The sequence below is a fragment of the Uloborus diversus genome, chromosome 5 (assembly GCF_026930045.1).
Source record: "Uloborus diversus isolate 005 chromosome 5, Udiv.v.3.1, whole genome shotgun sequence".
In the NCBI taxonomy this organism is placed as follows: domain Eukaryota; kingdom Metazoa; phylum Arthropoda; class Arachnida; order Araneae; family Uloboridae; genus Uloborus; species Uloborus diversus.
In genome coordinates, this window is record NC_072735.1 from 36,662,726 (window position 1) to 36,680,878 (window position 18,153).

Below are 18,153 nucleotides of genomic sequence, written 5' to 3' on the forward strand. Positions count from 1 at the left end.
GAACTGTAAATAATCTTGTAATTGTTTTATTAATAATTCATCTTGCTGTAAATACTGTGCTTTTAAGGCTAAAGCAAAAACCCGTAAACTACAAAATACTCGGAAGAGAACGATTCAATAGAACAATTACAAGTCAACAAAAAAGAGTATTATCCACCTTTCAGAATTTCTGATGTATTAATGCTTTATGTATGCATATTGATATTCTACAATTATTTTTTAATACGCATTATTTTACTAATTTTATTTAATTAGTTTTTTTAGAACTCTAGTGTATAATTTTATATTTATATTCGTTTTCATAAAAGCTCAAGCTTCTCATTTTTTATATTTATTTAGTACATATTATTTCTTGTATCATTTTTCTTTGTTGAGTAAATTATAAAAAGCAATATCCGCAAAACAATACCCGCAATATTCTTTTGTGCAAATTGAAAACACAAATTAATAGAAATAAATTAAAATTATATTTGAATTGAAACTACTCTGGGCCTGGTTCCCTAGTTCCTCTCAAATTTAAAGCAGTATATAACAAAATTAAAGCCATAGTTAAATACTTTGCAATTAGAATAAGTTTGTAAACTGAAGAATAAATAGTTCGTCATAAGGATAATAAGGCTATTTTTTTTCTCCTTAGCATACTGCCGTTTTATTCAATACGCTAACTTAGGCAAGTGCTTGCATTTTCTATTTCGCTTTTTAACGCTCACGTTGGTAATAATTAAGTAGTTTTAAACAAAATGAATAATGAAATTTCAGGTTTTATTAATTCCCTAAACGGTTAAATAATTTAAAAAAAAAACTTATCTTTGAAAAAAATGCTTTTCGTATTTTATTCAAAATTTTTGCATGGCTGCTAAAAATGGAATTTTAATTAAAAACCAACAAAGATATGACCATAAACATATTTAGGTTTTTCAAGCCCTAGTTCTGTTGCATCTTTTGCCACTTTTTTCAGTATTTTATTTCAAATAGTTCGCGAGCTATGAGTGTTTTAGCAAACGGCTCCCCCCACTGCTTTCCCCCCTCCCCCGGGGTTGTCGACCACCCAGGGGGGGGGGCGAAGACATGTGGTTTCATATTCATTATAGTGCCTGTGACATTAATCAGAAATAATTTTGCGTCAGGTCTTCCATGCATGCTCAAAATACCCCTTCAGATCCTGAACTATAATGCAAATCGTGTTCGAGTTTGCTACTGTCATTTTGTTTTTCAACGAGTTAACAGTACTTAAATGATTTTAACAAACTGAATAATGATATTTCGGACATTATTCGAAAAAAAAATCAAACAATTTTGATTTGGAATTTATTTTGGTCAAAAAAAGTTTGTTTTGCGCATTTTATTCAAAAATTTTGCTTGTTTGCGAAAAATGGAATTTTACTCAGAAACCAACAAAGATAGGTGCATAACTATATTTAGCTTTCATGAAGCCCTTGTTTTGTTGCGTCGATTGCCACTTTTTTCAGTGTTTTATCTCAAATAGTTCGCGAGTTATGAGTGTTTTAGGAAACGGCTCCCCCACTGCTTTCCCCCCTCCCCCGGGGTTGTCGACCACCCAGGGGGGCGACGACATGTGGTTTCATAATCACCATCGTGCCTGTAACAATAATCAGAAATAATATTGCGTCAGCCTTTCCATGTATGCTCAACCCCCTTCAGATCCTGGACTAGAATGAGCACATTGAAATTAAAATTGACCTGCACGTGCCAGGCAAAGATGCAGTTAGGACACGGTAGCAGCGGGACATGGAATTGAAAACAGTGGAGTTGAAAAAACCTGGAGTATAGTAAAGCCGAGGAGAGAAAAAACAAAAATTGGATCGGAAATTACATCAGAAATATTCAGGATAGCTCCTGGCAGACCTTCATAGCTTAGGTGGCCTTACTGCAATAATACAATTGCGCTATACTTCACTCTGCTAGGCAATTCCCTACTTGGTCTACCTCTCTAAGTCTTGAAGACTTAGACTCTTACATTATAAAAACCTCATTTACGTACAACATTCCTTTGGAAGTGTTTGCGGAATGGAAGTGGAGATTTTACAATCATTTCAAAACTTTTCTACATAAATATCATATTAAAAATGTTCTCAAATTTACAGATTTTTCTCCCCATATCAAAGATCTTCAAGATTCTTTTATTATCGCCCCTATTGACAAAGCAGCCAACAACTTTTCAATTATTTGTAAAAAATTCTGTCTCCAATTATTAGATGAGGACCTTCAGAATTCCTCCACCTACAAAAAAGTTAACGCTTCGTATAACACCATTGCAAAAAAGGTTATTGTCCTCAACAAAAAAGTTAATATTAAAAACTCTTAAGATTATTTTTCCGTATATCACCATATATCCCAAATTTCATAAAAATCCTGTAAAATTCCGATATATAACACGTGGTTACAACTCTTATATGAATTCCCCAGGAAAAATTTTTGTTAACTTGTTAAATTCAATTTTTAATAAAATTCTGGATGACGGCCACACTTGGATCATTAAGAATAATAAACCTGTTCTAGAATTTCTGAAATATAATACAATCGAATGTATCTATTCCTCTGATTTCAAAGACCTATTTACAAGTATTTCTATTTCTAGTTTAAAAGAAGTTCTCATGTCATACTTTTATGACTTTAGCAACACGCTTGACATTAATGAAAATGGATGGTCCGATTTAATTAATTTACTGTTTGTCTAACAACTACATTTACAATGGTGAACATTGCTTTTTGCAAGTCAACGGTATTCCTCAGGGATCTAAGTTCTCTTCAGTATTAGCCAACCTGTACTTACACCACTTTGAAAAAAACTTCACCTTATCCATTCCTAGGGCTTTCAGATACGTCGATGACTTCATTATTTTCAATTATCACAACTTTTTTAATCCTCCCGAATTAGAACTTATCCACACCAATAATTATATCAATCAATCTAATTTCCTGGATCTTAACATCTCTCTTTCGGATAATTCTGTGTATATTGATCTTTTTGATAAACGAATGTCCTTTCAATTCCATGTTAATCTTTTGATTTCATGGGATTCAAATATTTCTATTAAAGTTTTTCGTAATACCTTGATTAATGAAATTAACAGAATTAAAACTATCTGCAACAGAAATGATTTTGTTTCTAAAAATCTTAATTTAATGAAAAGCACTTTAGACCATAATAAAGTCCCTCAATCTTTTTATCTAAGCTACATTAGAAAAGTAGGGAATTGCCTAGCAGAGTGAAGTAATGCGCAATTGTATTACTGCAGTAAGGCCACCTAAGCTATGAAGGTCTGCCAGGAGCTATCCTGAATATTTCTGATGTAATTTCCGATCCAATTTTTGTTTTTTTCTCTCCTCGGCTTTACTATACTCAAGGTTTTTTCAACTCCACGGTTTTCAATTCCATGTCCCGCTGCTGCCGTGTCCTAACTGCATCTTTGCCTGGCACGTGCAGGTCAATTTTAATTTCAATGTGCTCATTCCGTTTGGATACACTCCGGAACTTTCTTCTGCTCTTTTATCTTAAGGTATGTTCTCTGATTCCTTTCTCTTCTAAGGCTCTCGGGGAGGGTAGCAAGCTATTGGGACCTTCCCTCTTGCTAGACAGAAAGGGCTTTGTGAACTTTAGGACCAATCCACCCCTTGAAAAAGTGTTGGTCCTGGGTTCACCTTTTTCATTTTCCATTTTGATGTTCTCGCTGTTTTCATTTGCTTTTTCATTTGTATTTTGACTGTTTGTGTGAATATGTTTGTACTGTTTTTGTTTCTGGCAGCTTTGCGCTGGCATTACGGTCAGTGGCGGATTGGTTGAAAAAATCGGCCCTGGCATCAGGAGATGTAGCGGCCCCCTAGCTCTTATAGATAAATTTTACCTAACGATTGGGATATCACTTAAATATAAGGAAATTATTCCTAACAATTAAATATGTTTTATTTAAACGAATTTTAACAGATAGGAACACTTCTGCGCTTTAATGGTGAACACATTGATACAGTATTAGCTAAACCTTATTCTGGGGGAAATTTGTGATTGTAATTGCCCATTTCAGTATTTTCATAATGCCCGGAACTTGATTGAATGTTTCCATAACGATAACACTGCTTGTTCAATGTGTCCTTTTCTGCAGTCATAACAAGTAACTTAATTTTCCTATTTTATGAAACTGATCTAGCGATGTTCATGGGTGAAAGACTAGGGCCGTCTTTTTAGAACGTGATGGTTCCCTCGACACAAACACACATTACTGGGCCCTATCATAAACATTCCCTTTTTTATACAACCATACCCTGACGACCCCCAGACTCGATACGAGGTCAAAAACCTGGTGGGAGGGGTCGGGTACGAGTCTTACAGCCCCTTAATTTTTTTATTCAAACGCATGTATCAATACAAAGAGAGAAAGTGGACTTAACTTTCTGGCTTCTGGGAGTCATTAAAGTATTAGCAATATAAACTTAATGGAAAGATTAACTTTGAGTCTGAAATAGGGGGTCCAGGGGGCCTTTCCCCCGGAAAATTTTCGAAATTGTAGTCTTAAAAATTCAATTTTAGGCAATATTTAGCGATGTTAGGGGAGCGTAGTTTCATAGGCGGATTTAGGCTGTGAATTCTGGGGGTGCAACAATATAGCAGTGGCGTAGCTAGGGAGGGGGGAGAGGGTGGTCCGCCCGGGGCGGTGTACTTTTCGGGGCGGCGATTCAGCACTTTTGGTGTGAAAAAAAAATCGAATAAGGGAATCATACTTTAAATCTAATACTGGAGGCAAGGAAAAGAAAATCCTTTGAAATGTAAGGTTTTGGTATGACTGAACGGTCATTTCAGTGTTCAAAGTTGAAATATTTCCGTAGTGAGCCCTTGAACCTTCCTCATTCACTTAATGTCCTTAAATTGTAATTCAACACTTAAATTGTATTTTTTTAAAACTTAAATTTCGGAAAATATTCAAATATGTAATATCAAACATATTTCTAAAATATATAATCTGTTTATAAAAGGTTTTCTCCAGGGAGTAGCTGATATTTCTTCTAAACTTGATTTAAAATATGAGACTGAACAATTTCCTCCCTCCATAAACCCCATTTCTGAAAAAGGTTTCTCCATTCGCCTTAATTTGATCAAGAATGTGTTCAAAGCGGAAACAAATGATGTAGTGTTAAGAGCTCTTGCTCTCGAAACAATAGAATCCTGTTACCTCAGAGAGAAATGGTTGAGAATATATACTGACGGCTCTAAAGTGAATGGATGTGTTAATACTGGTGCTGGTGTTTACTGTGAATTATTTTCCTTTTACACCCCCATTGGCAACCATAGATCAGCTTTCGATGGCGAGATTGCTGCCATTTGCCAGGCCCTGTCGCAGCTCCAGCCACATTTAGACTCTTTTTCAAAAGCAGTTGTATTAACGGACTCAAAGGCTGCACTCCAAGCTATCGATACACCTAGCCACTCCCGAACTTTAACCACCGATAATTGTTTGAAGCTCCTTAACCGGTTTGCCAGAAATAAGACAGTTGTTTTTCAGTGGATTCCGGCCCACTGTGGAATCCAAGGTTATGAGATGGCCGATTTTTTGGCCAAAAAGGGAGCATCGGTTCTTTAGAGAACCAATCCTAAGCTTCCATTTAGTAACATCAAAAGCTTAATAAAGAAAATCTTTTTAAAGACACTTTTCACGAAGAACTTAAAAATCGCAACAGCAATAAACCATGGTTTGAGCTGATTCTGAATGTTCCTAATTGGCCTAGGATGAAATCTGTCGCCATGTTTCGTTTATTATCTGGCCATGATTGCCTACGAAAACATCTCTGTCGTATCAACGTGCCTGACCCTTTCTGCACTTTGTGTGATCTCCACGAAGTAATGGACATGCCTCATTTGTCCAGATGTCCTGCTCTCCCTCGGACATCCATCTGGGAACGCTATTGGATTGCTCGTTTTCATTTATAATTTTGTTGTTATCCTTTTGATATTCAACTGTCTTTAAATGTGCCATTGGAAATTAAAAAAAAAAAATAATAATCTATTTATGTATGTAAATATCAAATATATTTCTGTAAAAGTTGTTTCTTCGCCAGTACTGAATTAATGCAGGCAAAAAATTATTGGAACTTTGTTATGGAATAAAAGCTGACTCTTTATTGTCCCCAAAGGCTTAAACTGACTTCAGTTTTGATAAAGATTCGGTAGAGAACCCTTTTCCCCCAGAAGTTACTTTTAACTGCAATTTTTGATGTAACTTCAGAGTATTTCTCCGAGATAGACGCCTGACCCCGCCCCCTTTATCTTTGTAGGAAGAATACGGATCAAATCAGTTTCCTTTTGCTACCTTAAATGAAGTTTTATATTTTGAGCGATAATTTTCAATGCTTTAATGTATTAGATATGTCTCAATGAAAAGATGGCAAATAGAGGAACTGCCCCGGGCGATAGAAACTAGCTACGCCATTGCAATACAGGGAATGGAAGGGGGGATACAGCACTGCAAATGGCGACTAAAGCTGCTATTTTGACCGCAATTTTGATGACAAAAGCGAGTATTTTGCAATCAGTTGTAAAATACAGCGACTATTTTAGTAAATGTAACTAAAAATAGGAGAAAAAAAAACTAGCTTTTTTCCTAAGAGAAAAAATTTACAAAAATAAATAAATAAATAAATAATTACTTTTGAGTTTACCCCCTAGTTACCCGGAAAAAAAGGAAAGTTTTACCACGTTTAATTTTTGAAAACAATCGTTTTGAAAAGTGGGAAAATGAAATGTAATAAAACATTCACGATCAGAAAAAATGTGAAATTTATATTTTTGTATAAAAAAAGCTTTGTAAAGTTTCGTCGCGATCGTAAAAGATCGCAATTTTCGTAACGGTATCGTTTTTGTGAGTGCGATTTTTGTAAATGATTAGTTTTTGCAATCGCGATTTTTGTTTCTCAACTACTTTTTTTTCAAAACTGTTTTTTGGTTCCAAATTTATTTTATTCGTACTATACATTCATTTTTTTTTAAACGAGAGCTAATTTTCTTTCGATCGGAAATATGAATGTGACGCTTCGAGCTCTTTTTATACAGTCAGTCTTTTACTGTTGTCTTTAATATTAAGTCAGACAGTGAGAAAAATATACTAGAATGTGTCAGTGCTAGTTTCTCTAGTGTTTATTCGGGGTTGGGCTAAAATTTGGAAAATATTTTTTGAAGTTTTCCTTTTTAAAGGTTGTTTGGAGAAAATTTACCCCACGTAGGTCTGTCCCACTTCATGGCATTTAAATGATATAAATGCTTTTTTTTTTAATAGGAGACTATTTTAGAAATTAGTTTCTGTATTTGGTAACTATTTTGGAGACTATTATTCATATTAAAGGTAACAAAAGTAACTAATTTTAGTAGCGGAACTCAGTGATAGCACTGCTCCGCTCCCTTCAGACAATTTTGAAATTTTTAGTGGAAATTTTCGTTTTTACTTTATTTCAGAGTGATTTTATTGTATTGTTTACTGGAATGATGTGTAAGGACTTTATATTTTTTTTAAGGAAGTACATCACAATAGCCATATTTTTGGTTGTTTCAAAGAAAAAGAAAATTGTAATGTTATGCCAATAAATACCAAATTGCGGAGCATAAAATTGTTATATAATTCAGTTCTGAAAAATAATTAATGGAATGTTTCTCTTTGATTTATGTAGTTATTTATCATCTTTCTTTTTTTTTTAATGGAGAACTTATTAATTCGTATAGTGCAGTTTCTCTCGCACTGGCGATATGTGGTTACCGGGTCACACAATAAGCTGCCTAGTATTTTATTTTTGGGTTTGCTTTCAAGTAAATTAACTTTTGCATTTAGATGTAGAAAAATACAAGTTGTTTTACAAAATTCCTGAGGAGAAATTTATATTTTCTCCTGATAAAATATATTTCATTTAAATTTTCTTTAAAAATCCAACCAAAATTGTTGGGGGTGCGGCGCACCCCCTGGCACCCCCGTAAATCCGCCTATGCGTAGTTTCAGAGTTTCTCCTGCTGCAATTTTTCGGAAGTGGAAATCCAAAAACAGAATTTTAAATTATCTCCGAGTATATACTATAAAGAGCGGTTCCGGGAGCTCTCCTCTGAAATTTTTAAAAATATATTAGCTCTGAAAACGCAGTTTTAGAAGATCTTTGGTGATTTTAAGTCGAGATAGATTCCGAGGCCATCCACCAGAAAATTTTCAAATTGAAGTCTTAAAAGCTATTTTTGGTAAACACAGGCGGATTTACGGGGGTACGCCGTGGGGTAAATTTTCTCCAAACAACCTTTAAAAAGGAAAACTTTAAAAAATATTTTCCAAATTTTAGCCCAACCCGAATAAACACCAGAGAGAAACCAGCACTGACAGATTCTAGTATATTTTTCTTACTGTCTGACTGTTGATTAAAGTCAACAGTAAAATACTGACCTTACAAAAAGAGCCGTCACATTCATATTTCCTATCTAGAGAAAATTAGCTCTCGTTTAAAAAAAAAAAAAAAGAATGTATAGTGCGAATAAAAGAAATTAAAAACCAAAAAAAAAAAAAAATTGATTGCACGAACTAATAATTTACGAAAATCGCACTCACAGAAACGATACCGTTACGAAATTTGCGATCTTTTACGATCGAGACGAAACTTTACGAAACTTTTTTTTATACAAAAATATAAACTTCACATTTTTTTTCTGGTCGTGAATGGTTTATTACATTTCATTTTCCCACTTTTTAAAAGAATTATTTTCAAAAATTGAACGCGGTAAAACTTTTCCTTTTTTTCGTGGTAAGTAGGGGGTAAACTTAAAAGCGATTTTTTAATTTTTTTTTTTACAATTTTTTTCTTCTAGGAGGAAGAAAAAAATCTTTTTTATGAATTTTAGTTACACTTACTAAAATAGTCGCTGTATTTTACAAATGATTGTAAAATACTCGCTTTTGTCATCAAAATAGTCGCCTTTGCCCTCAAAATAGCAGCTTTAGTCGACATTTGCAGTGCTGTATCCCCCTCCCCGTCCCCTGTATTGCAATGGCGTAGCTACAGTTTCTGTCGCCCGGGGCGGTTCTTCTATTTGCCACCTTTTCATTGAGACGTATCTAATATTTAAAGCATTGAAAATTATCGCTCAAAATAGAAAACTTCATTTAAGGTAGCAAAAGGAAACTAATTTAATCCGTATTCTTCCTACAAAAATGAAGGGGGCGGGATCAGGCGCCTATCTCGGAGAAATATTCTGAATTTACATCAAAAATTGCAGTTAAAGTAACTTTTGGGGAATGGGGTTCTCTACAGAATCTTTATCAAAACTGAAGTCAGTTTAAACCTTTGAGGACGATAGAGAATCAGCTTTTATTCCGTAACAAAGTTCAATAATGTTTTCCCTGCATTAATTCAGCACTGGCAAAGAAACAACTTTTACAGAAATATATTTGATACTTATATACAGAAACAGATGTTATATTTCCAGAAATATATTTCATATTACATATTTGAATATTTTCCGAAATTTGAGTTTTAAAAATACAACTTAAGTGTTGAATTACAATTTAAGGACTTACAATTTAAAGACATTAAGAATGAGGAAGATTCAAGGGCTCACGACGGAAATATTACATCTTTGAACACGGAAATGATCGTTCAGTCCAAAACCTTACATTTCAAAGGGTTTTTTTTTTCTCCTTTGCCTCCAGTATTAGATTTAAAGTATGATTCCCTTATTTGATTTTTTTTTCACACCAAAAGTGCTGAATCGCCGCCCCGGGCGGACCATACCCTCTCCTCCCCTCCCTAGCTACGCCACTGCTTTTTTGTTGCACCCCCAGAATTCACAGCCTAAATCCGCCTATGTTGGTAAAGACTAGGGCACCAGCAGTTACTCGAAAGTTAAGTTCCAAAAACGAAATTTTTGCTGACCTTCAGTGATGTTAGGAAAAGGAATTTTCCGGAGGCTCACCCCGGAAAATTTTCGAAATTGAAGCACTAAAAACGAGATTTAAAACGTTCTTCATTGATGATGCCGAGAGAGAGGAGGGGACGAGGCACTTTCCCAGAAAATTTTTGAAACTGTTAAGTTAAAAACCCAGTTTTAGACCATCTTTGGAAAAGTTTAAAAAATGGGAGAGGTTCGAGTGCTTTCCTACAGCAAATTTTCGAAACTGAAATTCCATGTTATGGCGGGAGTGGGTTCGGCTGTTCTCTTATGAAATTATTCAAAATTGAAGCCCAAAAATTTAAATTTTACACGATCTTCGATGATATTAGAAGGGGGGAGGTTCTGGGGACCACCGGAATTCTTCCGACGTTGGTTTTTATCAACTTATTTTCTTTTTAAATTGAGGGGCCCGAAACCGTGAGTTTGTACAGCGTACAGAATACTTTATGTTTTGTCAAAAAATGTTTGAAACTCACATTTCGGCGGCATTTGGCCTATAATTTGATAATCTTAATAATGTAGAGCTTTTCAAGCTCCTCAATGGAATTTTACAATTGCATTTTTTTAAATAATTTTTTCCGAAAAAAATATTGTGTCACTTTTATTCCAATTGTTATAAACAGAGTTGCCGAGAGAAAAAAGGGAAAAAAATGACATAGGTCAATGTTTTTCACAGGCCCCCTTCTACACCTTTCACCATTAGGATATTTTATCCTCTGCACGAGTTCAGTTAAAAGCCGGACCCCTATTCTCCAACTAAGCTGACATGACCTCACGTCGGCCCTTGTTGTAAGCTGCATTTTAGAGCAATTTGAATGGTCATTTATAAATAGAAGCGTCAAAGAAACCAAAAGTATTTTAACTTTTTACGACCGCTAAAGTTTCCCTGCTTTTTTTTAAAAAAATTATTCATTTATTTTTTTATTACACCACTAAAAATATATTGGCAGCCCAGGGCCCGAACAACTAAAAGTAAGGCTCTAGGTCCACATTAATTTGGAGGCCCCCTTATGCTGTGATTGATTTACATTTTTAAAGCACGAAAGCACTTTTAGAGGTCTTTGTATAAGTACACAACTATGTATAAATCACTTATGTGCGTTTATGAATCCCCTTTGGGCCCCCTCATAATCGTGATCAAGGGAATTCGTTACTGGAAGAATGATTAAAAATTCCTCTTTAAAAAAGTTTTTTTCCAATTAATAAGTCACATATTTTTTGAAATACATGTATTTTTCATATCGTTGCAATACTATGAATAATTCTTTGAAAAATGTGGAGCCCCTTAGGAACATGGGGCCCCAGTTCTAGGCCTAGTCAGCCTGTGTGGTAATCAGGCCCTGGGCAGCCCCATTTCAGAAATTCCCCCCCCCCCCCCTCTTGGTAACGTCCTGCCTCCCTCCACCCGCAAGCTTTAATCCATGCGTAAAGAGGAGCTGAGGCTGTATTTTGCGAATTTGCGTTATTCTAAACACATCCGCGCAAAATTTACATTTTGCTGTTAGTAGACAGGCCCGAAATATGCTGTTAGTTGATCGGCCCAAAGCATGACCGGCCCACCGGGCAAATGCCCGGTTGCCCGCCGGCTGTATCCGCCACTGATTACGGTACACTTTTGTATTTATTCTTTCAGTTTTTTAATGTCGTTGATTTTTTCAATTTCTTTGAATTTCTATTTCAAAATTGTCTTAAATTGTATCTCTTGTTTTTATATATATATATATATATATATATATATATATATATATATATATATATATATATATATATATATATATATATATATATATATATATATATATATATATATATATATATTATATATATATATATATATATATATATATATATATTATATATATATATATATATATATATATATATATATATATATATATATATATATATGAGGATTTAAAATGAACGAATGCATCAAATTTTACTGTATGTTAGACGTTCTTGTCCCAAGTACCGAAACGTCATATTCTCATCAATGTAATGTTGTACGAACCATATTATTAAATGAACTGATTATCATATTATTTAAGCACTACAGTGGTATAATGTTTATACTACTAGTAATAGTATGTTTTCGAATCACTAGCTTCCGTGATGCTTGAGTAATTTCGATGTTTGAGACACGGGTGCTGCTTTCAACGTCAATAAGGGGATATCTGTATGTCAAACACGCTTTCAAAATCGACTCTGTGAAATAGGTGATACTTATCTACTCGCTCGGGGTCGTGTGCAAAATTACATCATTGTGGGTGAGGATTTTATTTGTTTATTTACCAGAAAATCGCCTGTTAAGATATGACGGGTGAAAATTGCTTCTACATTTGAACGAAGCAATTGTCTGTTTGGTGATCTTGATATTTGAAATTTTAACCCTAATTCCAGTGGATTAACCCTAGACGCAAGTAGATAGCATACATTGTTGACCACTTTATTCGTTTCTTCATTCTCCTAAAATGAATCTTACCAGTAAAACAGTTAAGTTACCGGATCCAATTCAGCCTCGTCAAAGTAAAGCATTTCCCTACCCCCATGTCAAACATTGCCAAAAAATATTATCACATTATCATGCCGGGGAGGGAGTTTCATTGTTGATGACGTCAGCGTTACTCGATCAGCGGATTTGCTATTATATATATATCGTCGCCTCAAAGCAACAGTGAGATATCTTAGTGTTATTCTTGGGATTAGATGTCTTATTGTTGCCCTGAGGTAATGATATGAGGATGGTTTCTCGTGGTCTGAAAAAAATAATGCTGAAGCAGTTGCGGTGAGTTTTACACCCGAAACAAAAACCACATTTTCTTAATCTAAAACTGTTCCTTCTAATCGAAAATTTCTGTTGCCTTTATTATATAAATAAATAGGAAACGTTAAAGTAAATATTTGTGTAAAATAGTCAGTGTCTATTGTTTTCAAAGAAAGAAATCGCTTGGTGAACGACTTGCCTCTTCTTTTCGAACTTGGACATTGTTATTAATTTACATCTCTCTTGGTTCTCTCTCTCTCTCTAACTCTAATATTATAATTTTACATTATTCATTTATTTAGTAAACTGTTTGAAAAATCCTATCCAAATTGCTTGTCAATCAGTGGTCCTTTTCTGTTAAGTTTTTTTCATTTTTACTTTCTTCTATATCTAATATATAGAAAAAAGTATTGGATTCGTGCAAATTTTCGAATTTTGAATTTTGATGGATTCGAACGTTTTGAGGTGTGCTGAGTATCCATTTTTGTAAAATGTCTGTCTGTCTGTGTGTGTGTCACGTATGTGTGTGACCAGTTTTTCGTGGCCGCTCTACAGCAAAAACTACCGCATGAAATCAAACGAAATTTGGTTCACATATGTGAACTTGTGCCCATTGGTTTTTGGCGCGAATTCCTAGAAGGGGGGTGGAGCAATGGGACGTTTCTTGAGTTATGCGTGCTTGCTATTACCCAGGAAGTAACTGGCGGAATCAAACAAAATTTGGTCCATATGATGCCCTAAACAGTAACAGATCTGATTCAATTTTGGTGTCAATAGCTCAAACGGGGGTTGAGTTATAGAACGTTTTTTGTCTTCAATTGTGACTGCTGTATCTCAAGAAATAACGAGCGAAATGGAACAAAAATTTATCGACAAGTAGCCCTTAGAGGGTATGAGAGCTGATTTTATTTTGGTGTCAACAGCTAAAAAGGGGGTGGCGCAATAGAACGTTCTTTTTTTTCCATTGTGAGTGACAAATCTCAAGAAGTAATGCTACGTTCTGGATGAAATTTGGAATAAATGTGAATCCATATGTAAACAGGCGTTGGTTCAATTTTGATGCCAATCGCTCCAACAGGGGCTGATTTTTTTTTTTTTTTTTTTTTTTTTTTTTGCGAATAAAAACAGCTTTGCTAATAGAACAATAAGAAAGATAAATCTTTTATATAATTAAAAACTGAGCGTATGTATGTATGTCCAAGCTTCTTCTCCCGAACGACAGTGAACTGACTATCGAACAAGGTATCGATGGATTCGTAATCTTCCCGTCTTCATGTTTAGCTATTTAACATAATCCTCCAATAATAATTAGCGGCGATATCAATTAAAAACTATTAATTATGGCACTTAGATTTCGACATAAAATCCCTATTTTTCGAAGGCTTTCCTCCATGCAAATTATTATTCAGTGCTTCATCTCAACTTTCCGCAACAGTGCTTTTATTAAAATTTATAGCGTGAAGAAAATTATTGAGACGAAAGATCTGTTGCCATTTTTTTTCTCGAATATGAACAAGTAAATTATCTTCTCTTTTTTTTTTTTTTTTTCGAACGCTTTTCCTGTTATCGGGTGATTTAAAACGTTTACTTTTTAGTTATTTTCCACAATCTGCCGCAAAATTTAACCGATTTCTTTCTTTTTTTTTTTTTTAAGACTGAGTGTTGAACACGCGTCACTTGACGTAACTTTTACTTTCGAGGTAGACCGAGCAAAGCCGAGTGACGCTGCTAGTAATAATAAACTGTCGTCTACGTATTTCTCGTGATTTTAATTGTATGGAAATGATCGGAAATATTTTCTCAAAATGATTTAAAATTTTTAACTGTTGCCATCTTATGTTTGTTAACAAATAAAATATTTGTAATTAATTCAAGCAAGTCTTTTAAAATAACTTTCAATTTTCGCTCTTTGCTTTGCTTTTGCCATAATTCAGACATTGGGATGGTCGTCAAGTGTTTGCATGTGTAATTTTGTTTTTGTTGGGGATATTGCTTCCTCGTCAAGCATGGGGAGGGATCAGAATTATAAGAAAGATATAGAAGAAAGTTTCGTGATGGCCACAACATACTAGTTGACGTTGAAACAATGTGTACATTCCTCCGTTTCAATGTATTTCACAAAACAACATCATATCTAATAAAGGATTTCTAATAGAGACAGGTTAGACAGTAATTGAGGCTAAATAGAGAAACAGATGATCGAGTAGTGTTTTTAATTCATCTGAATTTCATTAAGTTAATAATATTTGAAAGCAGAATCAACTTATCGTAAAGAATTCGTAATACCATCTCATCGAATTTAAAATGTATGTAGCAGAAACAAATTTACCCGAATTTAAATTTTTGGGAGAGCGGAAACTCTCAATTAGCCGAATGGAGCTCCAAATTTTGCTGAATATAACTCCAACTTTTCCCCAATCGTCAGACAAAATTTGCCGATTAAGGAAATTTTTGGGAGGTCACAGTGCCCTCCCATCGAGGTGCACGAGCAGAGACTGACATTTTAAAAAAAGTGGCGCGAAGATTCAAAGAATCCATGTTAATGAGTTCACGGCGCGTGCGTTTGCAATATGATTACAACCCCTTTTATTTATATGCTTTTTTTAAGAAGAAATAACGCTGAGGTCGATTGCTTTGAACAGCCGACAGCGAGAAAGCTTTTGTTTTTGCACTCTTTTATTACCATGATTATTATCATTTGTTTTTTCTTTACGACTTGATTGCTGTCGCTATCCTGTGATCATCCAAATTGTCTCTCGCTACTGTTGCTGTAGGAGGACAAAGTTGGACGTCCCACGGATGTCATATAAAGGCAGTGATGATAATATCATCTTCAGTTAAAAGGTCTTAACAGAATATGAGCCAGAATCGATCTGCTGTCTTCTTTCGAATTGCGGCTTTTTTTTTGGACGGACTTCTTATTTTTTCTTCTTGTGCTTAGTGCGGAAGGAGGTTCTTATCTGTCTTCTGATCTCATATCTGACCGTTGATTGCTTTTAATTCGTTCCTTAATGGGAATTGATCTTGTTGCATCTTTTTTCCATAGTGTGCGCCGTTTTTTTTTTTCTCTTTGTAGCTTTCGATGCGGAAAGGATTTTGCGTGCTCTAACAGGGTGGCGGGGTGAACGTTTCAAAAATTTTATTGGAGAAAAATTGGCGCGATTGTGTTTCCTGCCGAATGATAAGGAAGCTTCATAGTCGGTACTCTTGTATCTGGAAGTTTTCTTGTCCAAATAGTTTTATGCGTATTTTTTTTTTTTTTTGCTTTTTTCTCATTTTTAAGAGGAGGGGAGGGGGAATAACTTATTTTGTCAAAAAAAAAAAGCTGTTTTTATTTAACATAAAAACAAGTGATATAATTTGTCTCCATTAGGTTGTTCTTAAAATGTTGTCTTGCCAAAATGTTGTACAATATACATTAAATTACATATTGACACATAGTACAAAATAATCAGTTTTACAACTTACTTTCTGCTTTGTAAATGGATTGCTAGTATTGATGATTGGGTTTTGATTTATATGAGGAGTAAAAATGTTTCTTGTCATTGGTTCATTAAAAAAAAAAAGGTTCGTTTGAAAATTCACATGAAAATTGTTCCAAAGTTTTTTTTTTTTTAATTTTATATATATATATTTTTATTTTTAGTATTTTATTTTTTTCAAATGTTACTATTTTTAGTTATCTTGACTTTCTTTAGACTTTCTTCTTTTGACTTTTCTTCTTTTATTTTGTCACTTAACGCAGTATTTTCATTGGTTTATTTGCAGAAAGAATTTCCTGAAGTACATTAATGCAAACAAGGAATTTTATGCTGTTGTGTATGAAGCGAGCTCTTACCCACGTTAAAGGTAATTTACGATCTTCATATAGATTTGAAATTTGGTGCTGAAAATGTGCAAAGGTTTTTAAACCTCACATCTCTTTTTTACTTGAAAAATCTATTCTCCTTTCACTATGTCGTTATCCTTTATACGAATCATTTTATTGTCTGAAATAGTCCAAAATGTGTAGAAGATTATAAAACATCTTATTTTCGCCCGCATTTTTTTTTTTTTTTTTATTTTTTATTAGAGGTACTGTCTGACCACGGATTGTACGGAAAGAAAAACATCCGTTTTACAGCCATAAATGGACGAATCTATTATTTTTTTACAGATGTCAGCTTTTGCAGAAGCAGAGTCTCGTTCAAATGAGCGGAATACGAGCATCAAATTTTTACTTTTCCCCTTATTCACATAGATTAGTCTTATCTGGACGTTTGAAAATTTCATGCAATCCGTGGTTGGACAATGTGTGTACTAGGGTGGTCCTTTAAAAAACATGAGTTTTAATTTTTAGATTCTTTTTCGATCTTACCCTCAAGAATGATTCTTTTCGTAGAAAAAATGAAATGGGAGAAATTTCTCCAAAATATTTTTAAATTTAATTAGCTCAATTAGCTATAAGTTTCACATTGTACGCATGTTGAAAAACCAAGGAAACCAATTTTAACACCACTTCACGTAACCAAACGTTGGCATAAAAACTAGTTCAAGATTCAATTAATATGTAGTTGCTTTAAATGCTATTAAGTGTAAGAAAAAGATTATTAGATGATAAATGAGTCTTAAGCTTCACGGTGTCCAGAACTCTTCAGTATGCACAATACCACGTTCACAATAATCTTCAATAGATTTCTTTCTCTTTTTAAACTTTAGTGAAATTCTGGTCCATCTATACTGATATTATAAAGAGAGAGTTTGGATTTTTGTGTGTTTATATGTTCGAGGTAATCTCTGAAACCACTGCACCTATTTGAAAAATTCCTTCACTATGTGAAAGGTGCTTTCTTACTGAGTGACATAGGCTATAGTTCGAAAAAAATCCGATAAATAGTTCTTTTTTTATTCTAATTTAGGTCCAAATTCCACAAATTCTCGAATATTCGGAGTGAAAAATTACTTGCACATATTAACATTATATATCTTTGAAAATGGTAGAATTTTCCACGTTCTAAACAAGTTGTTTCAGTGCTCTAATTTAATTACAGCGGGGGTAATTTGCGTTATTAGCTCGGACTTTTTTAGGCTTAGCTGAAATTTAGGCGCTACTTTCTTCATTAAATATATCAATAAAAAATAGAAGGAATTGTCCTACAGTTTTCTTTTTGGCACCATTGGAAAAAGCGACTTTTTTTTTACTCCAAATCTCTCTCGACTTTTGGTCGAAAAACTTAGCTTCTATCTTCAAAGGAAAAAAAAGTTACAAGCATTTTTAAATCAAATTTGGAAAATGTCATTTAGATTCAGGTTGTCAACCATTTCATTTTTCCGTTTCCACGGTTACGCTTTTTGAATCCATTGTTTTTTTCCTTATTTTGCATTTAATTTCTTAAACTTATTTTATTTCGTGTTTCAATGGTTACGTTTTTAAAATCCATCTTTCGCATTTTAATTTCTTAAAAGTATTTTAATATCTGTCGTC

At 34.0% G+C, this 18,153-nt stretch overlaps 1 protein-coding gene across 1 annotated transcript in view; it reads left to right on the forward strand.

Annotated features, from left to right (window-relative positions):
- LOC129222020 (target of rapamycin complex 2 subunit MAPKAP1-like) overlaps nucleotides 1–18,153 on the forward strand; it is a 209,363-nt gene that overhangs the window by 75,366 nt on the left and 115,844 nt on the right. Inside the window, exon 2 of the mRNA XM_054856436.1 lies at nucleotides 16,458–16,538. The gene's annotated coding sequence lies outside the window, so the exon portion shown is untranslated. The remainder of the gene's footprint in view (nucleotides 1–16,457; nucleotides 16,539–18,153) is intronic.